The 6,640-nt window shown below is 37.5% G+C and overlaps 1 non-coding gene across 1 annotated transcript; it reads left to right on the top strand.

Moving 5' to 3' along the window:
* The first annotated feature begins 1,510 nt into the window (after positions 1–1,510).
* Positions 1,511–1,614, top strand: LOC112718682 (small nucleolar RNA R71). The gene has a single exon (XR_003161011.1). It is a non-coding gene; the product is annotated as a small nucleolar RNA R71 (small nucleolar RNA).
* Positions 1,615–6,640: the final 5,026 nt, after the last annotated feature.

Genomic DNA, 6,640 nt, shown 5'->3' on the forward strand with positions numbered 1-6,640 from the left:
GGTTGCAGAGGAAGGTCCTTGGGCTTTAAACACAAGGTAGTCCCCATTCAATTGAAGGACTAATTCTCCTCTGCTAACATCAATCACAGCTTCTGCTGTGGCTAGGAAGGGTCTTCCAAGGATGATGCATTCATCTTCTTCCTTTCTAGTGTCTAAGATTATGAAATCAGCAGGGATGTAAAGGCCTTCAACCTTTACTAACACGTCCTCTACTAATCCATAAGCTTGTCTTACTGACTTGTCTGCCAATTGAAGTGAGAATAAGGCAGGCTGTACCTCAATGATCTCCAGTTTCTCCATTACAGAGAGTGGCATAAGATTTATGCCTAACCCCAGGTCACACAGAGCCTTGTTAAAGGTCATGGTGCCTATGGTACAGGGTATTAAGAATTTACCAGGATCTTGTCTTTTTTGAGGTAGAGTTTTTTGAATCCATGTATCTAGTTCACTAATGAGCAAGGGGGATTCACCTTCCCAAGTCTCATTACCAAACAACTTAGCATTCAGCTTCATGATAGCTCCTAGATATTGCGCAACTTGCTCTCCAGTTACATCTTCATCCTCTTATGAGGAGGAATAGTTTTCAGAGCTCATGAATGGCAGAAGGAGATTTAGTGGAATCTCTATGGTCTCTATATGAGCCTCAGATTCCTTTAGGTCCTCAATGGGGAACTCCTTCTTGTTTGAGAGACGTCCCAGGAGGTCTTTCTCACTAGGATTTTCGTCTTTCTCCTCCCTTGTGCATTCGGCCATATTGATTACTTCAATGGCCTTGCAATCTCCTTTTGTATTCTCTTCTGTATTGCTTGGGAGAATACTGGGAGGAGTTTCAATGACTTTCTTACTTAGCTGGCCCACTTGTGCCTCCAGATTTCTAATGGAGGACCTTGTTTCACTCATGAAACTTAAAGTGGCTTTTGACAGATCAGAGACTACGTTTGCTAAATTAGAGGGGCTCTGTTCAGAATTTTCTGTCTGTTGCTGAGAAGATGATGGAAAAGGCTTGTTATTACTGAGCCTATTTCTTCTACCATTGTTAAAGCCTTGTTGAGGCTTTTGTTGATCCTTCCATGAGAAATTTGGATGATTTCTCCATGATGAGTTATAGGTGTTTTCATAAGGTTCACCCATGTAATTAACCTCTACCATTGCAGGGTTCTCAGGATCATAAGCTTCTTTAGAAGCTGCCTCTTTAGTACTGTTGGATGCATTTTGCCATCCATTCAGACGTTGAGAGATCATGTTGACTTGCTGAGTCAATACTTTGTTCTGAGCCAATATGGCATTCAAAGTATCAATTTCAAGAACTCCCTTCCTCTGAGGCGTCCCACTATTCACGGAATTCCTCTCAGAAGTGTACATGAATTTTGCAACCATGTCAATAAGTTATTGAGCCTCTTCAGGCGTTTTCTTTAGGTGAATAGATCCACCTGCAGAATGGTCCAATGACATCTTGGAAAATTCAGATAGACCATAATAGAATATATCTAATATGGTCCATTCTGAAAACATGTCAGAAGGACACTTTTTGGTCATCTGCTTGTATCTTTCCCAAGCTTCATAGAGGGATTCACCATCTTTTTGCTTGAAGGTTTGAACATCCACTCTAAGCTTGCTCAACTTTTGAGGAGGAAAGAATTTATCCAAGAAGGCCGTGACCAGCTTATCCCAGGAGTCCAGGCTATCTTTAGGTTGTGAGTCCAACCATGTTCTAGCTCTGTCTCTTACAGCAAAAGGGAAAAGCATGAGCCTGTAAACTTCAGGATCTACTCCATTTGTCTTAACAGACTCACAAATATGCAAGAACTCAATTAAAAACTGGTAAGGATCTTCATATGGAAGTCCATAAAACTTGCAGTTCTGTTGCATTAAAGCAACTAATTGAGGTTTCAGCTCAAAATTGTTTGCTCCAATGGCAGGAATGGAGATGCTTCTTCCATCAAACTTGGACATTGGTTTAGTGAAGTCACCAAGCATCCTCCTTGCATTATTGTTGTTGGGTTCGGCTGCCATCTCCTTCTCTTGTTCGAAAATTTCAGAGAGGTTGCCTCTAAATTGTTGTAATTTAGCTTCTCTTAGTTTTCTCTTCAGAGTCCTTTTAGGTTCTGGATCAGCTTCAACAAGAGTGTCTTTTTCTTTATTCCTGCTCATATAGGGAAGAAGAGAACAAGAAAAGAAAGAGGAATCCTCTATGTCACAATAAAGAGGATCCTTTGTTGTTAGTAGAAGAAGGAATGGAAGAAGAGTGAAGAAGAATGGTTAAGGATAGAGGTAGTGATTTGAGATGAAGAGAGGTGAAGAGAAGTGTTAGTAAATAAATAAATAAATAGAAGAAGGAGAGATAGAGAATTTCGAAAATAATTTTGAAAAAGTGGTTAGTGATTATGAAAAATTAAAGATAAGATATAATTAAAATTAGAATTTAAAACAATTAAAAAGAATTTTTGGAAAAGAGAGAGGTATTTTCGAAAATTAGAGAGGGATAGGTAGTTAGTTGGTTTTGAAAAAGATAAGAAACAAACAAAAGTCAAATAGTTAGTTGAAAAAGATATTAAAATCAAATTTGAAAAGATCGGAAGATTTAGATAAGATATTTTGAAATCAAATTTTTGAAAAAAATAAAATTTTGAAAAAGATATAATAAAAAGATAAGATAAAAAGATAAGATTTTTAAGAAAAAGATATTTTGAAAAAGATTTAATTTTTAAAATTAAAATTGATTAAAAGATAAGATTCTAGAATTTAAAGATTGAACCTTTCTTAACAAGAAAGTAACAAACTTCAAATTTTTGAATCAAAACATTAATTATTGATTATATTTTCGAAAATATGATGTAAAAGATAAGAAAAAGATTTTGAAAAATTTTGAAAAATATTTTTTTTTGAAAATTTTCGAAAAACAAAGATAAAGTTGAAAAGATATGATTTTTGAAAAAGATTTTGAAAAGATAAGATTTTTAAAATTGAAAATTTGACTTGACTTGTAAGAAACAACTAATTTTAAAATTTTTTGACTAAGTCAACTCAAATTTTCGAAAATTTGGAGAAAAATAAGGAAAAGATATTTTTTTGATTTTTGAATTTTTAAAGATGAGAAAGAATAAAAACGTCATTTTTGTGTTTTTCTCTTTTCTTTATGGATCAAAACGAAGAATGCATGCAAGAACATTATGAATGTCAAGATGAACACCAAGAACACTATTGAAGATCATGATGAACATCAAGAACATATTTTTGAAAATTTTTTTATGCAAAGAAAACATGCAAAACACCAAACTTAGAAATCTTTAATGCATGGACTCTAACAAACGAAAAATGCATATGAAAAACAACAAAAGATACAAAACAAGAAAACATCAAGATCAAACAAGAAGACTTACCAAGAACAACTTGAAGATCATGAAGAACACTATGAATGCATGAATTTTCGAAAAATGCATAATAATTTTTTTTAAAACATGCTATTGACACCAAACTTAAAAGTTGACTCAAGACTTGAACAAGAAACACAAAATATTTTTGATTTTTATGATTTTATGATTTTTTTTGTATTTTTATTATTTTTTTCGAAAATTATATTTTAAGAAAACAACAATAAAGAAAAATTTTTGAAAGATTTTTGAAAACTTTTTTTGAAAAGAAAATAAAAAGAAAATTACCTAATCTGAGCAACAAGATGAATGTAACACCCTAATATGCAAATCCTTATGCTCGAGTCATAAGTCAATGATATTATGGTGGTACGAATCACGGGTGGATTTTTTTAATATATAAATATAGGTAATTTCGAAAGGAGTATTAATCGAGAAGCCTGAAAAGAGTAGAAACAAAATCGCGAAGACGTATCACTCTCGTTTCGACAACGAAAAGTTAAACTGTGAATCCGAAAACGATATACGGACAAGGCATAAAGGAGATTAAGAGATAGATAACGGATAGATATATATAACATAAGTAATAGCCACTAGTCGCGACCCGTGAAGTTTAGGCCGGCTAGGGTACAGTATGAAAGTAGTTGACAACAGTATATCCTAATCTCTCTCAAAGGAAACATAAGAGCCTCTATAGGCAAGTTCCAAAAGAGTTCAATACATAATATAATCTTTTCAAAACAAAGGTGGAGAGATTCTAAGCAAAACACAAGGTAGAGAAAATAAATATCTTCGCCGTCTCTCAGACGAACCGCAGCTCACTTCTGAGCACCTGAACCTGTATCTGAAAAACAAGAGATATATACGGAATGAGAACCCCGGGCCCATGGGTTCCCAGTACGGTAAAAGTGCCAAATAAATACAATGCACTGCAATAAAAACTCACTAAGCATCCTAAACTTCTTCACCAAATATCTAGCCTAGATTCTCACTAATCCATGAATAGGCAACTGTTGTAAGGGAATACTAAATCTAGTTCATGTTACACATGTTTCCCAATTCGCTGACTCTTCCACGAATCAGACTCAGAATCATAAGCAAACCATCACCAGTTGTTCTGCCTCAGCAACTCTATATCAATACATCATACCCTCGCCTGGAGCTAGTGAAATCACATCACTGCGTCTACCCAGGGGGCTCAAATTATCTCATTCAAAAATCATCATCATCATGCAATCACATCACCAATTCATCTCATCAAGAACAGCCCCCAACATCCACCGACACCAGCATGAGGGGCCTCTCAGTTGTACAAACACAAGCAATACAGGCAAGTAATACGCAAATAAGGTACAAGTAGAACAAGTAGCACATAATCAGGTAACATAGCATATATGATGTAGAAATCCAAAACAAATATGCAAACCCAAACAATTCAAACATATGCAAATGATGTATGCCTGCCCTATGGCTGATGATATCATCTGTTGGTTATATAGCCAACCCGACATGTCCTGGTAGCTAACCATTGGACAGAAACACCCCTTGCGGAGCAAGTAGGTTTGAGCTACAACCCTCTTGCTACTACCCGCTCAGCCCAGATCCAGTGAAACAACCACTACTGCGGCTACTACCCAGGCGGGTGTTTAACAGCTCAACCTGGAGCGAGTGGATTCACCACTACTGCCGTTACTACCCAGGCGTCACAATCTCTGACCTGGAGCAAGTGGGACGAACCACAACCCTTGCTACTGCCTAGGTATCTTAAGCATTAACCTGGAGCAAGCGGGACGAACCACAATCCTTGCTACTGCCCAGGTATCTTAAGCATTAACCCGGAGCAAGCGGGACGAACCACAACCCTTGCTACTGCCTAGGTATCAGAGTTACATTCATTCAAAACTCCATAATTAACTCATTTATCATAAACATCCTTTTCCGTCTCATACCCGGAGCAAGTGGACAACGCCATTGCCTACTACCCGGGGTTACACATCACATTTCAACATTTTCCATTATTATCCATTCAACACATTCATTCATTAATTATATATGCATTTATACTCAGCCATAATCAATAATGGCTTTGCCGTGACCCGGCAATAACTCAGCCATCCGGCTCATGGTTCAATCAAGAACCAGCCATTTATCAATAGATATAGCCCTTCGGCTCATGGCATACACGGTATTCCTACTGTCATCCTCCATATCTCATATAATCATCGTTGATCACCTTTGATCATAACTTTTCCCCTTGCTTCACTCGCAAGTTACCACATCCCCTAGTTCCTTTCTCATTACTAAGCATATCATAATGATTTAATACATAAGGGGTGAGATCGGAGGCTTAGAAGTATGATATTTGGCTTTTAGAACTCAAAAATCAACTTTGGGATGAAAACAGGGCCACGCGTACGCGTACTCCACGCGCACGCGTGGATGCCCACAAAGCTCATCGACGCGTATGCGTCATACACGCGGACGCGTGGATTGAAACACAGCCAGACGACGCGTAAGCGTCAGCCACGCGTACGCGTGAGTGCATTTGCGCCCCAAGCACAAAACTGGCACAACTCTGGCACAACTCTTGGGAAAATGGCTGGGCATTGGGTGCAGCGCATCGACGCGCACGCGCACACCACGCGCACGCGTGGATGGTGCCTTTTTGAAGAACGACGCGTACGCGCCAAGTGCGCCTACGCGTGGAGGGTCATTCTGCTAAAAATTTTCTAAGTTAAAAGTTGCAGAATTCACAGATTCAACCCCCAATCTTCCGACGGACATAACTTCCTCATTTTAAATCTTTTTTCACCCGTTCTTCGAACGGTAGGGACATCCTGGATCCAATTTCATTTCTAAACAGATTTGGTATAAAACAGAGATCCGTAGTCCAAGTTATGTCCCGTCAAAGTATGCCCAAAAACCATGTTTTTCATACAAAACCACAAGGTGCCCTTTTCAAAACAAGCCATTTTCAACCCTTTTTAAAATCAACCAAAACATGCTAGTTTCAACCCTTTTTGAAATCAATCAAAATATACCAAAATCAACATCAAGCCTCCTCAACTCATACATTAACACTTTACCACGATGCACAAAACCGCCATATAACCATTTTTACCCATTTCAAACAAATGGCTAAATTACAAACACATTAACATGTCATTCATCTTTCCTCATCCCAATTTCCAACAATACTATTTCCAATCAATCATCATTACACATAATCAATATTATACTCACTGTCACATGGTTTCACCCACAAATCA

This window comes from Arachis hypogaea, chromosome 10 (assembly GCF_003086295.3).
Source record: "Arachis hypogaea cultivar Tifrunner chromosome 10, arahy.Tifrunner.gnm2.J5K5, whole genome shotgun sequence".
NCBI classification, from domain to species: domain Eukaryota; kingdom Viridiplantae; phylum Streptophyta; class Magnoliopsida; order Fabales; family Fabaceae; genus Arachis; species Arachis hypogaea.